At 35.3% G+C, this 24,746-nt stretch overlaps 1 pseudogene across 1 annotated transcript; it reads right to left on the bottom strand.

Annotated features, from left to right (window-relative positions):
* Positions 1-16,845: 16,845 nt before the first annotated feature.
* Positions 16,846-24,746, bottom strand: LOC143533569 (putative flavin-containing monooxygenase 1; annotated as a pseudogene). The gene is made up of 5 exons (XR_013135380.1): positions 24,319-24,746; positions 21,916-22,136; positions 21,667-21,838; positions 17,557-17,915; positions 16,846-17,256 (listed from the first exon to the last, which is right to left on the bottom strand). The product of XR_013135380.1 is annotated as a putative flavin-containing monooxygenase 1 (transcript).

The following is a 24,746-nucleotide window of genomic DNA, read 5'->3' as shown; positions in this document are numbered from 1 at the left end:
TTGTAGTGATCCGAATGCTTGTTTTATGGAATCTGGTTATACTGGAAACAATAGGAATTCTGGTAGATCTTCTTCTTCAAATAACTTTACTTCACCTTCATTTACTCCACCACCGAATGTGAACATCAAAGAAACCGAACAGAACTTTTTGTTTCTTTGTGCTTTTATAACTTCATATGAAAATCTGGTTGGTAGTAAAATTGCATCAAGTGAATTGACTGATGAAGACTATGATCAAGTAGACCCTGATGATTTGAAACTCATGGATCTTAAGTGGAACATGGCGATGATCATAAGAAAAATGAAGAAATTTATGCAAAGAGCTGGTAAAGATTTACCTACGTTGAACAAGAAGGTGGGTTTGATAAGCTAAAAGTCAAGTGTTTCAACTGTAAAAAATTTGGTCATTTCGCGAAAGAGTGTGATAAAACGAAGAAAGAATATAATGGACCTCAAAAGAGTGATAATGTTGATAAACCATCTGGTGGTAAACCATCTGCTTCGGGATCACAAGCCTTACTTTCTGCTGTTGATGGAACTAATTGGTTTCAACGTTTATTATGCAACGAGAATCAAGCAAATTTGGCTATGTTTGAGACACATGAAAGATTTCAAGATGAAAGTAGGAATACTCTATCATCTGATATTGATACTAATAAAGACTCTGATGATTCTTGTCGTATGCAGCCAACTACATTTGCATGCATGGCTAAGATCGATGAGGTTAGTCCTTCTTCTTCTAACTTTGTTGAATTGTCTGCTAATGTGCCTTGTGTTACTTGTGAGACAAACAAGCCTAAGTTAGAAACTTTGAAAGCCCATAATGACAGTTTGTAAAAGAAATTGCATCACTTAAGGACACTTGTAGACAATCATTAGAATCTCAAATGAAATCTAGGGAGAAAATTGAAGCATTGTCTGTTAGTAACCATGATCTTAAGGCTGAATTGTCTGTTAAAATGGAAATTAATGATCAAAAATTAAACACCGTTCCAAGATAACCGAACTTGAAAATGAGGTTCTTGAGTTGACAAGTGAATTGACTAACTCATCATTCTTATTGGATGAAATTATTGAGGTGTCTGGTAATCAAAAAGATTCAAAGAAATGTATTGGTTTTGTTGAAAAACCACCACCGTTTCACAACGATTACACAACAAATCCTTTTGCTGGAAAATAAGAAAATGTTGTTACTGAACCGATTGTTGACATAAAATCTAAAATTGCTAAAAATGACAATGTGACTGTTCAATCATCAACACAAGAAACATCATATTCAAAGCAAAAAGGTCTTCGTTAAAGATAATGTTGAGAAAGTACTTGTTGAGGATGTATTTGAACCAAACATTGTACACAAAAATCAGGACATTCCACGTTCGAATCACATTTTATGTGAACCTCATGAATTTGAGGAAGTTGTGTATGGTTCAAATACGACTCAAGTGAAAAAGGAAACACATGTTAAGGTTAATGCAAAGAAATCTTAAAAACCAAAGATTTCGGATGAGGATTTGTTTCGTTTCATCAATCATGTTGCAAGTAAACCTTTTACTGGCCGTGTGTTTAAGTTAAAAGGTTTTGACACCATTTTGTCTGAGAAAGACATTCCGATTAGTATTATCAAACCAGAATTGATCGAAAGTGTCTTTCACAATGAAACTTCCAAGATACAAGATCTTGAACGTCAGTTTACTTGTGCCAACACATCAAACACATCAGACCCATTAATTAAAGCTAAGCAACTATTAAAAACTGCTAAGAAAGTTCATTTTGTGAAATCAACTGGAACTAACACATTGCAAAATTTTTCAAACTACTCTAATCTTGATTTCTACATGAAAAAGAAATATGTGTTGTTTGATGATTTGGCCAAGAGTTTTACTAAAAATGTGAGTCATCAACCTTTTGTGGCATCAGTTTTTACCAAATCTCAACATGATCGTGTGGACATGAGAAGTTGCTTTCTTTGTGGTCAACAAGGTCATGTGGTAAGAAATTGTGGACAAAAGAAGTCTCATGATCTTCATCCATTTATTAAGGACCAATCAAAACCGGTTCGTGTGATAAAGGAGATTTTGAAACGACCTTTGTCGTGTGATGATGAAACTCACATAATGTTTTCTAATGTGAATCCACGTAAAGTAATTCATGTGAATGAAACATCTGTTCATGAAAAAACAAAGTTTGTTACAATCGAACCAATTTGTAAGAACGTGAACTCAAATGTCGTTCAAGCTGCCTATCTAAGATGAAAGTCTAAAAGGCCTGTAACTTATTCCCAAGTTGCTGAACAGAAATTGAATTCTGTTAAGTTTGATTCTTCTCATGAAACTCAAAAGGTGCCTAAGATTGAGGCATGGGCTGCCTTTTTGAACTAATCATTTTCAATTTGTGTGTAGTGTACATCCAAGACCGTGTCTTGTGAGAACTGGAAAATGGACAGCGGATGTTCTCGTCGTATTACTGGCAATCATGACCTCTTAACAAATGTTAGAAATATTCAAGGGGGGTCTGCTGCTTTTGCTGGAAATTCTAAGGGTATGATAACACAAAAGGGTGAAGTTTCAAATGGGCATATCACATTTGAGAAAGTCAACTACTGTAACAAAGTTGATCATAATTTATTAAGTGTGTCGCAAATTTGTGACAAGAAGTACACGACTGTTTTCACTGACAAAGAGTGCATTATCCTAAAACCAGGATGTGTCATTCCTGAAGATATGGTTGTCATGCGATCACCATGATCGAATGATATGTATGTGTTAAATATGAGTTCTAAGGTACTACATCAATTGAAACATGTTTCGTCTCTAAAGAAACTGAGAAGGACTCTATTATATGGCATCGTAGGATGGGTCATATTCATGTTCGAAAGATGAATTATTTAATGGCAAATGACTTGGTCGAAGGTGTTTCTTTAATATATTTTAAATTATCTGATCACTATGCTGCTTGCAAGAAAGGAAAACAGAAGAAAAAGTCACATCTTTCTAAGTTATTTAATTCCATTGATACTCATTTAGAACAACTTCATATGGATCTGTTCGGTCCAGAGAATCGTGCTAGTATCGCAGAGGATTGGTATTGTCTTGTAGTTACTGATGACTATTCAAGATATTCATGGGTTTTATTTATGAGTTCGAAAGATCAAACACCTGTTCTAGTTCAAAATTTATTCACTAAGATCGAATCACTTTACAAGCAAAAGGTGAGGAGAATTCGAAGTGATAATGGTACTGAATTCAAAAACACTATATTGGATTTCTTCTGTATTCAAAAAGGAATTCATCGAGAATACAGTGCCCCTTATGTACCACAACAGAATGGTGTTTCTGAGAGGAAAAACAGAACTTTGATTGAAGCAGCTTGAACAATTCTTGCAGATTCTAAGCTTCCAGTTCAATTTTTGAACGAGGCTATGAATACTGCTTGTTATACGCTTAATCGAGTTTTAACTGTAAAGAAGCTTAAGAATACAAGTTATGAACTCTTAAATAACAAAAAACCTAACTTGAAGTACTTGGAGCCTTTTGGGTATCCGTGTACAATGTTGAAAAGAGATTCAAGTAAATTTGATGAGAAAGTTGTTGAAGGTTATTTCTTAGGATATGCCTCGCCTAAGAAAAGGGTATTTAATTTTATTTCAGGATGTGTTGAATAACATGTTGATTGCCAAAGGTACACTACACCTCCTCAAGGTAAAGGACCCGACTGGATGTTCAATTATGAAGGTTTATTTGACTCATTTACTCGACTAACTGAGCAACCAGATGAAAACTTGGTGCGTGCATATTTTGAAGATCAGTTTTTACCACCAAGAACTTCTAGTCCTTTTTATCAAGATGCCACACAAGATGATTTACTAGATGTTTCTGATGTAATCTCCACATCATCTGATGATGGTAATTTCGTTGATTCTTCTTCAACTCCTCTTCCTGACACACATGAGACTGGTGAATCATCTCATGACGCTGAAGAAAATCGCACTAATTTATCTGAAACAGTTGTTGTGCCTGAAAATCCGACTCTTCGGATTCATTCTTATCATCCGCAAGAAAACATCATTGGTGATCTCGATGTAGGTGTGCAAACACGTCATCAGATTGCTTCTTCTGGTGATGATCATATTTTACGTGTTTATGCTGCTATGCACACTTCGGGAGTGATAAGTCTGGCTAAGTACACTTGTTTTCTTTCTCAAGTTGAACCATCAAATGTTCGTATGGCTCTTTCTGAACCATCTTGGGTAGAGGCAATGCACGAAGAACTGCAACAATTTCAAAGATTGGGTGTATGGGATCTTATTGATAAACCTGCTTGAGTGAAGAAGCCGATTCCTAAGAAGTGGGTATTTAAGTGTAAAAAGGATGACCGTGGGGTGATTGTTCGAAATAAAGCAAGACTTGTTGTTCAAGGATTTCATCAGCAAGAAGGCATTGACTACACCGAAGTATATGCTCATGTTGCTCGATTGGAAGCTATACGTATTTTCTTGGCCTATACAGCGTATAAGAATATCAAGGTCTATCAGATGGATGTGAAAAGTGCATTTCTCAACGGAGAATTGCATGAAGAAGTGTTTTTTTACAACCTCCTGGCTTTGAAGATCCTGATTATCCAAGGCCCTGTAGGGTCTCCATCAAGCCCCGAGAGCTTGGTATGGCGCGCTTGCCGACCATCTGACTGATAACGGCTTCAAGCGAGGAACGGTCAACTGCACTCTCTTTTATAAATCTTTTGGTGATGATCTGCTCCTCGTCCAGATATATGTCGACGACATTATCTTTGGCTCAACAAACGACAAACTGTGTAAGGATTTCGAGAAGTATATGCAAACGAAATTCGAGATGAGCTCGATGGGAGAAATGAACTTTGTCTTAGGGTTGTAGGTTCACCAGTCTGACAAATGAATCTTCATTCATCAAACAAAATATGTGAATGACGTCTTGAGCCGATTCAAGATATCTGCCAGAAAAACCTCTTCAACTCCTCTACCCGTGGGTCACAATTTATCACCGGATGAATTGGAGGATACCGTTGATCCTACCCTCTATTGTGTTATGATTGGTTCTTTAATGTATTTAACTACTTCTCGACCTGACATTATGTTTGCAGTTTGTTTGTGTGCTAGGTACAAATCCAGTTCCCGGGTGACTCACCTGGCAGCGGTTAAATGTATACTTCAGTATCTGAGGGGTAATCCTGACATCGGGTTATGGTATCCAAAGGACGATAACTTTGAACTCACTGCGTTTTCTGATTCGGACTATGGAGGTTGCAAGATCAACTTCAAAGCGACTTCAGCGGGTTGTCAATTTCTGGGAAGCCGGCTTGTTTCCTGGCAGTGTAAGAAGCAGACAACGGTCTCAACTTCAACCGCATACGCAGAATACGTGGCAGCCTCGAGTTGCTGTTCACAGGTTTTATGGATACATCAACATCTGCGCGACTACGGTTTAAAATTTCTTACTACTCCAATTCTTATTGATAACTCTGCTGCCATTAGTATCACCAAGAATCCTGTGCAACATTATAAAACTAAACATATTAAGATTCAATATCATTTCATACGAGATTGTTTTGAAAAGAAACTAATCGATATCGAAAAAGTGCACACGGATTTTCAACGAGCAGATTTGTTTACCAAGGCATTTGACAAAACTCGTTTTAAATTTTTACTTGGTTTAAACGGCCTGAAGACACTTGCAGATGTCCTTCAACAAGGATAACTATCTTAACTTGTTTTGTTTATTTTACTTTATTTTTGTTTTTACTTTGGCTATGTTTTGGGTTTTAGGGGGTGAAATTTTGAAAAATACAAAAATATTGTGATTTCAGTTTATAAAAATAAAAACCAAAAACATTTAAAATTTTGAAAAAGACAAAAATATTATGCTTTTTGTTCTAAAATTTTGTAAAGACAATAATATTGTGAACTTCTTATATGTATAGAAAAATTTGAAAAAGAAAAAAATATTATGCCTTTTTGTTCTAAAAATATCTGAAAACACAAAAAGATTGTGAATTTTTCGTATGTATAGAAAAATCCGAAAATGCCAAAAAAATCGTGAATTTTTGTGTTAATAAAAATTTGAAAAAAGACAAAAAGATTGTGTTTGTAAGTATATAAAGAGAAAATCCAAAAAGATTTTTGCATACGTTCGCTGAAAATTATGTCAATTACTTACATTTGATGGACATATACGTGTATATGTTTGGTCCTGATGTTTGCTGGTAAATGTTCAGGATAGCCATTTACCTGACAATGGAACGTAGTTGGGGCGTTTTTACTTTATTCTTTCGCTGAAAACTATGTCGGTTATTTAAGTTTGTGGAATATGCTTGCATGTTTTGGTCCTATTATCTACTTGTAGATTGATAAGATAGCCATTAATCTATAAGCTGAAGTGACTGGGACGATTGAATTAAAAAAAATTGTGTTCTGAAGCAAAAAGAGAAAATGATAGTACATTGATCATTTGACCACATATCCAGAAAGAAATAAGCTTAAAAGACCGAGTGCTTAATTGCATTGGTGCATTGATAGGTCTTAAACAAGCTGTTAGAGTAAAGTATGTGATATAAACATAAAGAAACACCAAATTGAAAGAGGTGTTAGTCTCTACCAAAAATCTCGGTAAGGATAGCATAAATGTAATAGTCTGTCATACTCAAGCCTTATATTTGTCTGATTACCAAAAGCAAAATAAGGCAAATAACAAGCGTTAGGATTCTTGACACTGTTTGTCTTTATGTGGCTTAACCATCTCGGTATTCAAATGCATATATTTCAATCGCTTTTAGAGCAAACTCAAAGTCATTAAACTTGATCACTGTTGTACATCGTTCAAACTTAACTACTACTTGATCAAAATCCGTTGTTAGTCATACATTTATTCCTCCCTTGCGCGCGTCTTAATACCAGTAAGAAACGGACAGGGGATACAGTGTATGTAAGCCGACAGATGGACTCGTGCATACTCACTCACAGTAAAGGAAACTTGATGCATTGCTCAAAATTTATATAAATTCAAATTTTGATCGGCATTATAATGGTTTAAGTCAAGTTGGGGTGATTTGGTAAAAATAAAATTAAGCTTGAACCGAGATTAGAGGCTGATAGTTTCTAATATTCGATGATTTAATTGAACAATTAATCATATCACAAAAACGCTTGAAAGTTTGTTATAAGATTTAAGTGGACAACAATATCAACGACCGACTTAACGTCAGTCACAATATAGCTGAAATATAAAACTGTGATGGAAGGGCAAATTGGTCAATATGATTCTCTGCTTAAACTCAACAAAAATCCAAAAATACGTACTATTTTTGTAAAACATACAAAAACACAAAAAACATTTTACTTTCTGTTTTATGTTTTATTTTTTTTTAGGATTTTTTACCTGTAAATACTTTGAAACGAAAACGCAAAATACCAAAAAGATTTTCTTTTTCGTTTACATAGTATTTAATTCATTTTAAGTTATGTGTTTGATCGTAAAACACGTTAAGTATTTGATCATCGGGATACGGGATTTCGTTAATTTATTTATTAATTTTTAGTATTTTTCTTTAATTGATTTGTTTATTCAATTTAAAATTAAATAAATCTAGTTCGTTATTTATGAATAACGAATTTGGGTCATTTACAACGAATTATATTTCAATTCGTTAACTTAATTCGCTCCCGACACTCTGCAACGAATGACCTTTAGGTCGTTATACATAACTTAACGAATCAAGCACGAACTAAGAACGAATTACTATTAGTTCGTTATTAATTAGTGTTAAATTTTAATGATTTAAATTTAATTCTTGTGCCACGTGTTTTCAAATGTGATAACGAAACAGTTGATTCATTATTTCAAATTTGAACGAATCAAATGATTCGTTGCCTTGGAGATTGTGCCACATCGTGATATATAGGGAAAAGTGAAAACCGATTCGTTTCTCACTATTCACTTTCTTCCTTCTTGAGAAAAGTTACTCTGGCAAATTTTTTCAGAAAATCTGATCTTAATCATATTCCAGTTTGATTCACATTTCTGATTTGTAAGGTATTTGGTTTCAAAACGTGATAGGTTTTGTCAGATTTGATGAACGTTTTAGAGGTTAATTAATCGATTATACTATCGATTTTTAAGGTATAAATAAAACCTACAATTTGACCTAATTTCTACCATGTGTTGGTGCAAATAGACAATATGAATCATGTTGCGATGTGTTTCCGAGATCCTTGTTATCATTTGTTCGGCCTTACATCGTCAATCATGTGCGAATTGCATTCAGATTGCAATTTTGACTTTTGCAGTTCTTGCCAATTTTGACTTGGACTTTAATAAGTCAAATATTAAGCCTATTAAGGCCCATTCTTTATGTTGTGACGAATTGGAACTAATTCGTGTCCAATTCGTTACACAGATCAAACGAATCAGGATATTTATCATAATTTATAACGAATCAAGCTTTATTTCCTTATTCTTTCACTCCTGATTCGTTAGATCTAATTCGCATTATTTACTTGATAATGAATTAGCCAATTCGTCATAACGAATCACCATTTCATTATAACGAATCAGCTTGTTTAACGAATGACATTTTAAATTATTATAAAATTAACAGTTTAAAAATTAGTATAATTTTCATCTTTTATTTAAACTTAATATTATGTTTTATTCGCTTTACTAAATCTCGGATTTATGTATTATCAGTTATGGCTGATAATATGGATCAAGATCCTCCTGTTGCTGAGCCACAACAACAACAACAACAACAAGAACAAGATCTTCAGTTGCTTTCGTACGACAAGAGGCATAACATTTGTGCTTTTGCCGGTACAAAATTTGCTGACGAACATGTGCTTGGGGAACTATCAGCATTTATTAGACGCTCACCCATTCATTATGCTGTAACGGCGAGTCCGACTGTTCATTTCAGCATTGTTCGTCCTTTTTGGAACTCGGCACGCCACATCGAGTCCGAGAATCATATAGTAGCTGAAGTCCAAGGACAGTCTATCACGATTACTCATGGTGTGATCCATCGGGTTCTGCAGTTTGGGGATAACATGGATAATCCATGTGAAATTGACAAAGGGTTGATTAGGGGACTATTTAATCTTGTGTTTTACGCTGGTGATCTTAACATGTCCATGTACAACAAGGCATACTTGTGTCCCACTTACAAGTATCTACTGCATGTCTTAATGCATTGCCTTGGTGGACGAAAGCGCGGCTTTGATGAGTGTCGCATCATGTTACAATAAGCATTTGTTGCCCTGATTTTAAACAAGCCCTTCAACTTCTCTGAGATGATTTTTTATCATCTAAAGGATAATTGTCTTGTGGGTGAATAGACGCAAGAAATTTTTAGTGTATCCACGCTTTATTCAACTAATCGGCCAAGACTTGATTCCAAACTTGGTGATTAATCAAGGTGTAGTTAATGATGTTTTGCCATTGGAACACATGAAGGTTGATACCATCAGGCGTATGAAGACGTATAGAAAGGATCCACGTCCTTGAAATAAGCGCTTGATTGGTCATCTAACCGATCCTGATTATGTATGTCCTTCTGATGCTCGCTGGATCCACGAAGATTCGGATTCTGAGCGTGAAGAAGGTCCAGGTGGGAACGATGGTGATGGTGGTGATGATAATGATGGTGATGGTGGTGATCCGGGTCAACAACAAGCTGAGGTTGAAGCAGCTGCTGCTCAAGCTTCTAAACGTAAACGAAAAGGGAAAGAGGTGGCCGGTGAAGGGTCATCCAAACGTCGTGTGACAGCTGGTGCTGGTGTTAATTTGTAGTTCAACCTCCAACGTCGTGTGACAGCTGGTGCCTCTTACTACTAGCACCCCGGAACTTACTTTGACGACCACACTCACATAGGATCCTAGGCTTGGCATGATTCCACAATCTGTTTTATCTACATTGCCAAAGTCTACGACTGCTACATCGGTGGTTCACCTACACCGACGATGATGCCTCCACCACCTATGGATATTTCATTTATGAGGCTTAATCGACCTCAAGGTCCTGTGCAGCCAGTGCCTCCCTCCTTTCTATCTATGCCTCAAGAGAATCAGACGGACATGCTCTTGAGTCTGATTCATCTCTACGAGAATCAGATGGCTGCTGATCGTATGGCTCAAGAGCGTATGTTGGAAAATCAAAGAAGACTGATGGGATATGTATCGTTCTGTCAAAAGGAAACAAAGGCCCTCCAAGAGATTGTTACGTCTCATGGGGTGAAAATTAAATAACAGGAGGATCTAATTCTGCAGCTTACTTGTAAAGATGATGCATTGAAGAAGCTCAAAATGATGAAGAGGATCCAGATGCCTCGGGTACAGGGGGAAGTGAGCCGAAACAAGCTCACGGATCATCCTCTGGTGCAGGTACGAGCGGGGTTGCTGAGAATGTTAGCAAATAGTTGGTTGTTTATCAGGACTCGATGAATGCTAAACCTATTTAGTCGATAAAAGCCAATAATGTTATATTTGTTGATTGTATGGGGGTGGTCAGAAGCATTGTGAATGCGGATGAGATAGAAGTGGGACAGTTTATGGAAAGGTCCTTAACATGAGAACAGATATCTATACTGCTGGGGTTGAATGAAAATGAACTGACGTGTTAGAAACTGAGAATGATGTGGAAGTGGAGAATGACGAGGAAATCTTGAATGATCCAACGATTCAGATGAACACTTCATTTATTTATGAAGATGAGAAGGTTGAGATTGAGGATGTGATGGCTGAGGAATACCCTGATCTGTTTCAAAGAACTAATGTTGATCTGGGTGCTCCTGTATTTACAGAAGAAAATGTTAAAGCAGCCGAAGACCACTTGGAGAAAACGTCAAAGGGTAAGAGTATTGATACGAGATTCAAATCAAAGCCAAATCTGACTATTGCTGATATTCAAGGATGGTTTTATTGTCTAAGCAAGAGAACTCGTAAGATTATAGATGCATACAGATATGTTGATGAAGAACGAAAGCATTAAGACATTGTGTGTGCTAAAGCCAATCAGATGACTTCTTTCAAGGCCGTGTCAAAAGTTCGAGGTGATATTATTTCACGGCTTTTCGATTCTGATTAAAAGGTTTGTATCATCAAATGGGATAACGATGTTCAGTACTACGAAAACATTACTGACGTTCTCTCATTACCGCGATGGGATGTCCTTACCCTCGCGTGCCGACCTTTCATCAACCGTGGTGGAAATCGTCAAGCAGAATGGTTTCATCAACATTTGCTTTTCGAGGTCATTCACGGGTTTAAATTCTCTAAGCCGCAGATTCCAATCCTTAAACGCATTGACGAGATAGATCCAAGAACGGATTGGAGGAAGCTTGTGCTTAAAGTTAAACCGCCAAAGACAATGAAGACTGTACCAGTCAAGACGATGAATCAGCTTATTTATTTGTCTTTCAACCGTTGGTACTATGATAATCGTACTGGCAAGGCCGTTATTGTTTTGGGAAAGGGCTTAAAGAACGAGCTGATTAAGATTATTGATCTGATGTGGCTCGTGAACTTGACTGAGACCGACAATGATGTGTTGTTCGTGTTTGTCATGAGTTTGGGATTCACAGCTGCAGAGACTGGCAGACGAAGCGCTTCAAATAATTTAAAGACAAAGAGCTCAAGACGAGGGGGTGTCTTTCATATTGAGTTCTTAAAGTTCTTACAACTCATTAAGTTCTCAAAATATTATTCCCCTATATATATATATATATATATATATATATATGTATATATATATATTAGTAGTCTTTATATGTAGGGTTCCCGATCATAATATTTCAAAGTAATATTCTCTCCAGTATTCCTTAGCATGTTGCCGGTGGTTATCAACTCTTCCCCATAGTGGCCTAATTCTGTCATATTCCCCGGTGTCATGTTGGGTTAATTGGATGTTTTGACTTGTAATGGTGGATAAGGATTTGTCATCAAGGTTTGAATTGCCAATCATTGGTACACCATTCTTTCAGCTGGGTTTGGCTAATGATGTCATCAGGGGGAGTATATTTTCTTGGGTTTGAGATGGTATGGTTGGGTTGATTGAGGTTCCTTCACCTATATCATTTATTATTGGTTCAAAAATGTCACATTCATCTAAGCATCTGCCTAGTCTTTCATGTATTGGTATTTTTGAAGGATTCGTTGTTGAGAGGGTTGTGGTTGAGTGGGTTGCTCTGGTTGTGGAGGTGGTTTTGTGACTATCGTTCTTCTTTAGTTATTTCTTTTCGTCAATCCTCTTTGCCAATCCTTAAGTCTTCTTCTTCTTCTTTTCTTTTGGTTGCTCTGGAGGTTGTGCTTGGAATACCATAGGCTCTGGGTATTCTGTATCACTAGAGTTTCCCACTTCCATATCCGTAGTATTAACGAATATGTTTTCGAAAGCTTCAACGAGCTCGCTCATGATGTTAATCAAAAATATTAAAACAACTAACTCTCAATAAAAAAATCAAATTTATTTATATTCACGTGTGGTTAGAATCTTATCCATATAGTTAACAGATAGGTGAATACATTTATTTTCGAACTCTTAATTTTAAGGTTAGGTATTATTAAAATACTCATATTGCTTAAACCAGTGGCTCTGATACCAATTCAGATATCACGGCCCCCGACCCCTATATCCCGGGAGGCCGGGGAGCCGTGAACATCGAGTGGTGGTATGGGTGTTTAATAAAATAAATTTGCAGCTGAATATTTCATTGGGACCTTAGTTAGAAAAAATTATCAGAGTTATAAAAACACCATGATTCTTATTTCATAAAGTAGGAATAAAACCTCTTCCTGTACAAACATAAGTTTTATACGGATAACCCTAATTTACGAAACATGTTTCTTTATTCGCGTGAAAAACCACTTATTTAAGCTAGAAGCCAGCATGCATCATTCCTTTGTCATTAATAAGTCACCTGAAACATGTTTAGATAAATTTTATCAATAGGAAATACTGGTGAGAGCATTCACATGTAATTAACACCTGTTACAGTAACAGCATTAAGATGTCTTTACATCTGCCTGCTTACAAAGTACCGAAAGGTAATTGTTGCTCGGTCGTGTTTGTGGCTGTGGTCATATTAATTATTGGTTAACACTTGTCCACTAAGTAACGTGTTTTAGCCTAGTAGGAAAGCCTTGAATTCAAAACCCCACAATACCAATAATAACCATTTTGTAAGTCTATAGAGACTTAATCACTATAATGTACTTTATAACACTTTGAAAATATTTCGTAAGCATTTAGATTATCTGGCATGACTTTAATTGGTTTAAAAATCATCATGCAGTATTGGAAAACTAGTTGTCTCACGCAAATGTGAGTTGTATAATAACTCGAAGGTCTCACCTTGTAGGTTTATAATTAATGGGTGCTTCCTTGTATTAAACACCTAGATTAAACAAAATGTAGCATATTTAAATTAGTATAAATCCAACAATTATAACGATAATCATGAGATTAGAAACTTTACATGATGGCACAATGTCTTACATTGTACAGGCAGAAAATTCATATTCGCGTATAAAAGGTTTCTTTCGATCGGAGGGGGTATCGTTACGACTACTAGGGTATTATACCAACTTCTTAATATAAATAAATTTGAGTGAGAGAGAGAAATTTTGGGACGAGAGAATGAAGGCTGATGTCCTTCCCTTTTATAGCTTATTTCAGGCCCGTCACGTATCATGATGGACCAATAATAAAGCCATCGCGTATCGAGACTAGACATGTAGCTTTATCGAGTCAGCCCTAGCTATGCCACATGGCAGGCAATGTAACCTCCACTTCGTGTACCGCGATGGGTTACTTAAGGTTCTATCGTGTACCGCAACAGCCGCAAAAGTTTTTGTATAACTTACACATCATCGCCTATCGCGATGAGACTAATCTAAATCCGCCGCATAGTGCGATGGGAGGATATTTAAAAATTTTAATTTCCAACAAAAATACTAAGGTGGCTCTCAAGCGGCTCGAGATGATGTGAGTGTGCGAAGTGCAAAGTGCGTCATCAAAGCGCCACATTGCGCTCATCGCACTTCGCCCGAGCCCGTGCGCGTCCACGCCGAGTGGTTTGCACTCTCCGCTAGGACCACTAGGTGTGGTTTGTCTTATAAGAATATTATCATATAAACTAGCCTTTTTATAAAGAGCTTAGTAGTTTTATAATTTAGCGATGTGGGACAATAACTCACTTTCTTATTTATGCCAAGGTGGAATGATTCCATATTCTTTCCTCCACCAATGAGGGATGGAATTTCCATCAGACCCCCACCGTAAGCTACACCCTGGCCTGCCGTAGCTTACGGAAGGCCAGTAGCCTGCAGGGAAAGAGTTCTGCCTACGGCGCATTTTTCTCCATACTCCACCGTAATCTACGGTGGATCCATCATAGCATACGGTGGCATCCGCATAAAACTCTATTTTTTTCATTTTCTTGATGCCGGTTTTCTTTCCTGACGTCCAAGTTGCTTCCTTTCATCCAAAACTTGATTCCTCGCCGTCCTAAATTCTCCAAAATAGTCCCTTTAGATCTGATTTCATTAAAGATGTAAATATTATGATTAAATTGACATGAATACCAATATATTTAAATCCCTATATTTTTAGTAATTAATTATTTTATTAACGATGCACTAACATGTTTTAATTATACTGTCATAAATATATATTCATTAAATATGTAAGGAATGAAACCCCAAGTGACATGTGTCCCCTGTAATATTTCTTTATTAAAATAGGTAGAAATGATGTTATGATATAATACTCAATACTATAAATAAGTATTATTTAATGTTAATGCTTTATCAATTTATTATCTCAATTTAAACATTTAATCTACTAATATTTATTTAAATGTTTCGATAGTTTATATATTTGCAGGGCCAGCACAACGATTTTGGAGGCCTAAATCGAAATGTCTTCTATGACAATTGTTTTCAATAACCAAAAACAAAAGTGCTAATAATGAGTCTTAAACTCTTGACCTAAAAGTTAGCAACACACAAGCTTACCACCAAACAATAGAAATATTGTTTTCTATTATGTGAATTAAATATATACTAAGTGTGGGTTTAAAGCCTTATCTTTATTTGATTAGCCCACGGGCCAGCCCTGTATTTTTTTATTTAAAATTTACACCAAAAAACTTATTTTCATTTAACACAAGTGATGCTAGATTTTCGCTATCTAGTCAAAAACAATAATAATTAAGTTCCTAATCACCTTAAACAAGTTAGGGCAAGTAGGGTGTCGACCCACGATAAGTATGTGGTCAATGTAACATATAATCAATTTCTTAGATTATGAAGTAAACACTTATGAGTGTTGATCACACTAGCAAAAGATTTGTTTTAATATTAAAAAAGTAAACTGGGCAAAGTCAAGCAATTAGCAAAGACAAATCACACCCGGGGTTCAAGCAAGTAAATAAACAGTAATCTCATGTTCAATTAACAAATTAATTGTCAAAGATCAAATCAGATTGATTAACAATTTAAACCTTAGGCGTCAACAATTGCTAACACACAACACTGGTATCAAATAGTCTCTGCCATTGTGACTCAACTAAGGGCAATTGTATGCTTCATCATATTTAAACTAGTCAAACCAACCTTATAAGCAATTATCATAATATCTGGCAAACTAATTATTCTGATCGAAATAAACCTAAATCGAGGACTGAGTGCACAATAATACCAAACATCAATACTTGTAGATTAATCAAAAACAATTACAAAATCATTCGTTCTTAACACATGAGAAAAACTATAAAAATACAATACTCTACATCCCCAAGTATGATTCGAGAAGAATTAGCCTCTCATGGTAGCCATTAGATCTTCAATTGATGATTGGAACTCGTTAGGCATCGATCAAATGATAATTAGTGGTGTTTCCTAGCCCCAAGAATCGTCCCAAAACGTCCCAAATGGCAAAGAAGTTAAAAACAAGTTAGGGTTTATAATTGCCTTTTATACCCTAAGAAACTCGTAAGTTTGCGCCACATATCAACTCCCGACGTAAGCTACTCCCTATCTGGCGTAAGCTACATCGGGCCTTGTTTCCCAACGCCAAAACCAACTGTTATAAAATGCCTACGCCCTTTATATCAAGTCTTGGAGTAAGCTACGCTGGGCCAGAGTAAGCTACGCTGGGACCTGAAATTCCATGTTTCCATCTTGTTTCTAATCCAACGTTTGTATAACTTTCTCAGGCTAAATTTTCCACTTTTATTAACTTCCGTTTACTCCCCGATCTTCTCAAGACTTCATCCCATGCTCGTAGAAAAGTCCAATTTAGCATCTTTAGCGTTCAAAGACCGACAACATATAAACACGTATTAAGTACCATTGTTCGCGTACTAAACTAACTAAAACTAAAAAATAATACAGGTAAATACATTATTTATACCCGACCATAAACACAATAGAGGCAAAGTAACTATTCGCTCAACAAATTAAACAAATGCTACTTTTTCAAGCTAAAGTTAAAAATTGAAATGACCTTAAATGAGTTTATTACCGGATTACAATATTTTATTTGATTATTATGGATTAACTTTATAAAAAGAACTACTTCAGATAACTAACAAAACGATACTGATTAGTGTATCAATAGGTAAATTACATAATAACAATCAACAAGCACATGGCACGTACATATACGATTACAAAGACAGTAGATTGTTTTATTTTTATAGCCAAACAAAACCATAATGATTAATGTATCAATAGGTAAACTACATAATAACAATTAAAAAACACAAAGGCACGTACATATACGATTACAAAAACAATATATTGTTTTGTTTTTAAAACCAGTTAAACAGGTGAACCAATCAAGACATTAGTTGCGCTTATCAATACATATTATAGAAAATGGAATTGGTTTAAGGTTTGACGTAGTCTGTGGGATCATGAGGCTCAAAAAGATTAGCCAAGACTCCATTTTTTTCTCAGTCGGTCAATGCCCATGTCATTGCACAACTGATCATTATACCAAATTTCCGAAGCACCAACTGATGATCGGTAATTGTATTCTTCGGTTGACTGTTTCATGTATTCATCCCATCTTGCAATATCTTTCTCCATCTCATTTATGCTCGGTAGATTAAACGCACCTTCAAGTAGTGTTGCCACCCATTTAGCCCTCATTTCGGAGATATAGATGTTGGAAAGGCTTTCAGAGAATCTAATTACTGCTAACTGCGGTATTTATGGATGAATGCATTCCCTAATAACAATATTAATCAGTAGCCTATTTTTAACATAGGGTGGGCTAAAGATATCATCCCACACTATAAGTTTTCGTCATGCATGTTAGCTTCTTCGTTAAAAACTTAAAATATCAAGTTAATGTTTGGTTTTGCCTTTTAGTGCGAAAAAAGGAAATATTACTGATGTGACAAGTTAAAGGAGAGAATTCAACAATAAAAATAAAGGGGGTGTGATACGTTCATCATGACTCTCTCAATATCCATGCATGTTTGGTTCTCAAGTTTATCAAAAATGACTAATAACATGTCTGTCTAACCTGTAAAGAGGAACTCGGGGCGAGCCTGTGATGAAATGACCAAATGCTGATGATTCAAATAAATTTTTGAGTTTTTGTTCACCTTTGAATCCAGTAGCAAGAATAATAATTTCTGCTTCTATTTGTGTGTTGTCCTCATCGATACAAATCCCCTTTTCATAAAAGCTAAAACTTTGGGATTTCTTCAACTTGATGCTTTTTTCCTCAAGTGCATCAAAGAAGTTGTCGGAATCTGGCATATATAAAATTAAACACGAGCGGGTATCTTTCGAGAATCTATGGTCTGGAACCATGTCAAACTTGGCGATAGAAAGTTTGGTTTTTAAGTAGCTTTCGACGAAATTTGAGACTCCCCAACGCTGTTAGATAATGTTATCATTAATAAGCTTCTTTTTAGAAATTAGTATATTTGAAAAGTGTGATTATATAAGTGTATGATTTTGAAAAGATGTCACAAATGTGGTGGTCCCATGCTCTAGCCAAGGGCAACATATCCGACACCTTTTGATTTTCTTTTTTTAACCATTTTGGGTTTTCATTTAACATTAGTTTATCTGTTATCTTGGGATGAGTAATAACCGAATCGTTAACCGAAACCGAATCGAAAACCGACGAAACCAAATCAAAAAAACAAAATTAACCGAAATTAAACGAAACACACTGAACTCCAATTTTTCACATTTTCAAGTCCTTTTTCTTCTATTTCATGTATTATATGTATTAATGTTTAATACTATCATTTTCATGTATGTATATATCTCCATTTTATATACTAATATCTCAATTTCACATATTTATACGTTCATTTCATGTAGTTATACCTCCATTTCATGTATTTAAACATTTATTTTATGTATTTTTAAGCAAAAATGTAGCCCAAGTTTTATATTGGTTTGATAACCGATCGGTTCAGTTTGGTTAATGCTAATAACCGAACCGAACCGTACACACCCCTACTTTTATATAATAGCATGTGATACTAATTTTATTTAATAACAAGATAAATACACAATTGTTTTGGTCCAAATTACTATATATATAAAGAAGAAATTTGGTGCCGCAAGTCTTGGCGGCGCGCCGTATTGGTTGACAAATTTTGTTTTTATTTTGGTTTTTTATGTTTTTTTTTCAGTTATCATAATATATGTAATGGAAACCGATCAAACGTTAATTTTTTTGTTTTAGTTCCTGTAACATAACAAACCTGAAAGAAACTCACCGCTTCGCGTAGAATCGCGACCTTATTTAAAGCCCGCGACCGACAACGCTCTAGTTTTAACAATGCGCAAGTTTACCGGACACCCGCCCCCAAAAAATAAATAAATAAATAAATAAAATTGGTCGTTGGTCCACCTCAAATTTTTTTTAAGTTTTGGTTCTGGTCTCGTAACGCACGTAATCAAAACCGACTGAATTCGTGTCAAGTTACCGCCTCAATGCTCGGGACCGACAACGCGTGGGTTTTATCACCGCCCGGGTTTGCCAACCAAATAAACATCGTCTTTAATATTTTGTTTCTTATATGTTAATGTTTTTATATGCTAATTTGACGAATTAATTTTTTTGGTTTTAACGCTCAAATTTTATCAATGGTGTTTATATCGTGATGAAAGCATCCGATACTGATTGAATTCGTGTCGACTTATCGTCATAGCGCTCGAGTTTTACCAACGCCCGTGTTTCAACGCTGGAGTTTTACTAACTGCCCCGACGTAACACGTCGGGTAGAAAAACTAGTTTCAATATAAAATGTTTCGAAAACTTGAGTTGTATTCAAAACTAACGTAATTCTTAATACCACATAACCAAATTATATGTTACTTTGAATACAAGTAAACCTCATATCATAGACAAATAAATAAATCAATTATGTGTGTCCAGATTCTTAAAAAAGGTTATATATTAAATGTAATGATAATAAAGAAAAGCAAAATTAAATATGTTAAGGAAAATTAAAAAATATAGGAAAAATCATTGAAGTTATCGAGACTTGCTAAAGGTGAAAGTAAATTTTTTTGTTTTAGTTCCTGTAACATAACAAACCTGAAAGAAACTGACCGCGTCGCGTAGAATCGCGACCTTATTTAAAGCCCATGACCGACAACGCTCTAGTTTTAACAATGCGTAAGTTTACCGGACACCCCCCCCCCCAGCAAAAATAAATAAATAAAATTGATTCTCGGTCCACCTCAAATTTTTTTTAAGTTTTGGTTCTGGTCCCGTAACGCACGTAATCAAAACCGACTGAATTCGTGTCAAGTTACCGCCTCAATGCTCGGGACCGAAAACGCGTGGGTTTTATCACCGCCTGGGTTTGCCAACCAAAAATATTTTTAAGCAAAAATTTAGCCCAAGTTTGATATTGGTTTGATAACCGATCGGTTCGGTTTAGTTAATGCTAATAATCGAACCGAACCGTGTACACCACTACTTTTATTTTATATAATAGCATGTGATACTAATTTTATTTAATAACAAGATAAATACACAATTGTTTTGGTCCAAATTACTATATATATAAAGAAGAAATTTGGTGCCGCAAGTCTTGGCGGCGCGCCGTATTAGTTGACAATTTTGTTTTTATTTTGGTTTTTATGTTTTTTTTCAGTTATCATAATATATGTAATGAAAACCGATCAAACGTTAATTTTTTTGTTTTAGTTCCTGTAACATAACAAACCTGAAAGAAACTGATCGCTTCGCGTAGAATCGCGACCTTATTTAAAACCCATAACCGACAACGCTTTAGTTTTAACAATGCGCAAGTTTACCGGACCCCCCCCCCCCCCAACAAAAATAAATAAATAAAATTGGTCCTCGGTCCACCTCAAATTTTTTTTAAGTTTTGGTTCTGGTCCCGTAACGCACGCAATCAAAACCGACTGAATTCGTGTTAAGTTACCGCCTCAATGCTCGGGACCGACAACGCGTGGGTTTTATCACCGCCCGGGTTTGCCAACCAAATAAATTTTTAAGCAAAAATTTAGCCCAAGTTTGATATTGGTTTGATAACCGATCGGTTCGGTTTAGTTAATGCTAATAATCGAACCGAACCGTGCACACCCCTACTTTTATTTTATATAATAGCATGTTATACTAATTTTATTTAATAACAAGATAAATACACAATTGTTTTGGTCCAAATTACTATATATGTAAAGAAGAAATTTGGTGCCGCAAGTCTTGGCGGCGCGCCGTATTGGTTGACAAATTTTGTTTTTATTTTGGTTTTTTATGTATTTTTTTCAGTTATCATAATATATGTAATGAAAACCGATCAAACGTTAATTTTTTTGTTTTAGTTCCTGTAACATAACAAACCTGAAAGAAACTGATCGCTTCGCGTAGAATCGCGACCTTATTTAAAGCCCATGACCAACAACACTCTAGTTTTAACAATGCGCAAGTTTACCGGACCCCCCACCCCAACAAAAATAAATAAATAAATAAAATTGGTCGTCGGTCCACCTCAAATTTTTTTTAAGTTTTGGTTCTGGTCCCGTAACGCACGTAATCAAAACCGACTGAATTCGTGTCAAGTTACCGCCTCAATGCTCGGGACCTACAACGCGTGAGTTTTATCACCGCCCGGGTTTGCCAACCAAATAAACATCGTCTTTAATATTTTGTTTCATATATGTTAATGTTTTTATATGCTAATTTGACGAATTAATTTTTTGGGTTTTAACACTCAAATTTTATCAATGGTGTTTATATCGTGATGAAAGCAGCCGATACTGATTGAATTCGTGTCGACTTATCGTCGTAGCACTCGAGTTTACCAACGCCCGTGTTTCAACGCTGGAGTTTTACTAACTGCCTCGACGTAACACGTCGGGTAGAAAAACTAGTTTAAATATAAAATGTTTCGAAAACTTGAGTTGTATTAAAAACTAACGTAATTCTTAATACCACATAACCAAATTATATGTTACTTTGAATACAAGTAAACCTCATATCATAGACAAATAAATAAATCAATTATGTGTGTCCAGATTCTTAAAAAAGGTTATATATTAAATGTAATGATAATAAAGAAAAGCAAAATTAAATATGTTAAGGAAAATTAAAAAATAAGGGAAAAATCATTGAAGTTATCGAGAGACTTACTAAAGGTGAAAGTAATGTAGCCAGCATATTAAGCATAAAACCTTCCCGGGTTTATGAACTAAAAGCTCGGAGAAGCGATTAAAGTATAAATATGTCAATGGAATTCCCCATGGAGCCCAGTCCGGTAGTTTCCAATGATCACGCCTATACAGTATTGTACATGGGTGTTCTGGGCGTGAAATTAAATCATGTAACTAAAGAAGTTAAGGAAGGTTATTTGTGTATGACACTAAGCGATTGTATGCAACTAACCCTTGATGGACGCACACTCCCTTGCAATATCAAGTCCCGTTTTCCCAAATCCCACGACCACAACCTTTTTCCCTTTCACAAATTCAGTAGCTTTGTCGTGTTCCATGGTTGCGTATTCCATGGAAAATGTATGGGCCTTTTCCGACAGAGAAATTAGGTACGTTTGGAACATCTTTGAATCGTCCCAAACAAAGGATTACAAAGTCGGCAATGTAAACCTGGTGATTCGATATGAATAGACTAATTAATGTTTTGTTAAGTAAAGTTATTTTTTTATTAATTGGTGTTTACTACTGAAATCGTGGTTAAAATGACGACGGTCAGGGACGGATTTAAAGGGGTCAAGAGGGTCTGTTGACCCTCCGGCCGGCTAATTTAACGATATACCGGACTGCCGGAATACTCAACCAGAAAAGAAAAATTTATAGCTTGACCCTCTCCCAGATCATGTTTAGGAAAGCAATTTACGATATGAGAATAATTAAAGGTAATATATTTGATGGTTTTCATGCCTGTGGTGGTGGTGGTTTGACAGTTAGGCCAAGTGGTATACTCTAACCCTTACATGGGTTAACATGATATGGCACTTTAAAGATGGATTAAACCACTCCCTACTTGTGTTAAATGTGTTAAAATGGCCCATGGATTATTCTTCTAACGGGTTAAAATGAACAATATGCATTAAATATATATTTATTACTAATTGTTTTGTTATTATTTATTTTGGTAATTAAACTAAATGTTTGATTTAATTTAAATATTAATAGGAGAGAGATGGAGTTAAATGGGTTAAACCATTTCCTTTGGATGACATAGAGTGAAAGAGAAAAAATGAGTGGCGTGGAACTTATGTAGAGTTAAAATGAGTTAGAGAATACCTCATGACCTAAACATCAGAGAAGAAAAGTATTGATAATTGAGCTATATGGCTTTTTTAAGTAATTAAATATTTAAATGGTTAAACAACAATAGTACAAAAACATGTTATTTTATTATTATTATTATATTTTCTTTTTACTTTTTAGTTTTAATTAATGGTTATTAATTTAATAAATAATAACATACGATGTTTTTTCTCTTCTAATTTTACTTTGTTGAATTATTTATTATATATATATATATATATTATTTAATTTAGAATTTATTTTTAATATAGTATAAACAAGTTTTCGAAATAAATTTAGTAACACGAACCAAACATCTAAACTTCGTCAAGCCCGTTAAATGCTAAAAAAAATAATAGATTGCTGGTAACTCAACCTTACGTAAACAAGTTATGAGTTTTCAATTAATATTCAAAAGGAAAAAAGAGACAATATGGATGACCCCTATAAACCGAATTTATAACTTTTTCGTAAAAGTTAAATATGTTAATGTGTTTGCGAGTGCTAAAACAAAAACATTTTTACTATAGTTTCAAGATACGAGACCTTGAAGGTAATGGTTACCAACTTCTAGTAACATAAAAGTAATTGATATATATACACTCACGAATTACGAATCCAAGACATACTATTCCAACCCCCGGCTAAAAGATTCTGGTTCCGTCACTGACGACGGTGAGACACATATAACACAAGAAATCAAGCATCATGAATTTGAAATGCATGTATTATTGTTTTATTAAGTACACTGTTTTATTAAAAACCAAAATAGCCAAACATTGACTTTTATTATTACTTTTCTATTAACCCAAAGATCATTCCCTTTTGTTTTTTGTTTTTTTTTACAATTTAAGAAAATCACTTTAGTAGAAATGTTTGTGTCAAAACGGAATCTGTTGTGCTAAGTTGAATTTGGTGCAAGAGAGAAATCTATTACGCAAGATAGAAACCTACCACATCAATATATCATGCTGAATTTGTGTTGCGCCAAAACTACATAATCCAACTACAACGCCCAATCTATTTCATCGCTTGTTTTAAAAAAAATATATGCTGTTTTATTAATTATATATCATCTATTGCTTTGAAAATCAATCAAAGGTTAGGTTTTAACAACGATAATTAATAAAAAATAAAAATAAACAACTTCTTAAATAAAGGCCTCTTGATTTTACTCGACTCTTTTTTCCTTCTTTTTTTTTGAATAACGTCAACATAAGAAACATTCAACCTAATAAAAAAAATTATATATGAAGTTCGTTTTTTTGTTACCAATATCAATTTTGTGGAAATAATATGCAACGATTAGATCAAATACAATAATTTTGTCACAGGTTTTGCAAACCTCAAAGTGTATAAATATGTGACACATAATGGATACTATTATGTAAATACAGGTTACGTCTATTTTTCACAAACCTAAATTAGAGTTATCAATATACGTACAAAACACATTTACACATTTATTAATTGTATACACAGAAGAGTTTCAACTTAGTATAGTATCCATCCATACCTGGGAGGTGGCGGTTCTGGTGTCGGTGACGTTCCACTTGCCTTTCGACGGAGATGTCACGCTGGAGCCATTCCAACGGGACCATACCTGCGGTGACGTGTCACCATCATAGCTGATTTTTTCGACTCGTGATTGTAGTTTGATGTGTGGCATGAGATCAAAGTGTACGGCATATGAGTGAAAGTATTCTAGCATCTGTTGCTGTGTAGGGAAGTCGTCTACGACGGATCCGGGCCATGGAAGTCAGAAAACTGATACAAAGCTTTGGGTGCCTGAAGCCTTGTGGTTTTGATGGTTTTAACCCATACACCACCAATGTCGGATTCTAAGTCGAAGACTGTCGGCTTGAAGCCTTTGGAGAGGCAGTATTTGCAGGCGAGGAGGCCGCTGACTCCGGCGCCGATGATGACCACTTGCTTCTTATCCAT

Source organism: Bidens hawaiensis, unplaced genomic scaffold (assembly GCF_021521415.1).
Source record: "Bidens hawaiensis isolate Kalapana, Puna unplaced genomic scaffold, B.hawaiensis_p1.1 tig00009788_1, whole genome shotgun sequence".
NCBI classification, from domain to species: domain Eukaryota; kingdom Viridiplantae; phylum Streptophyta; class Magnoliopsida; order Asterales; family Asteraceae; genus Bidens; species Bidens hawaiensis.
Note: the sequence above shows the minus strand (reverse complement) of the source record. Positions and strands in the feature narration are given on the sequence as shown.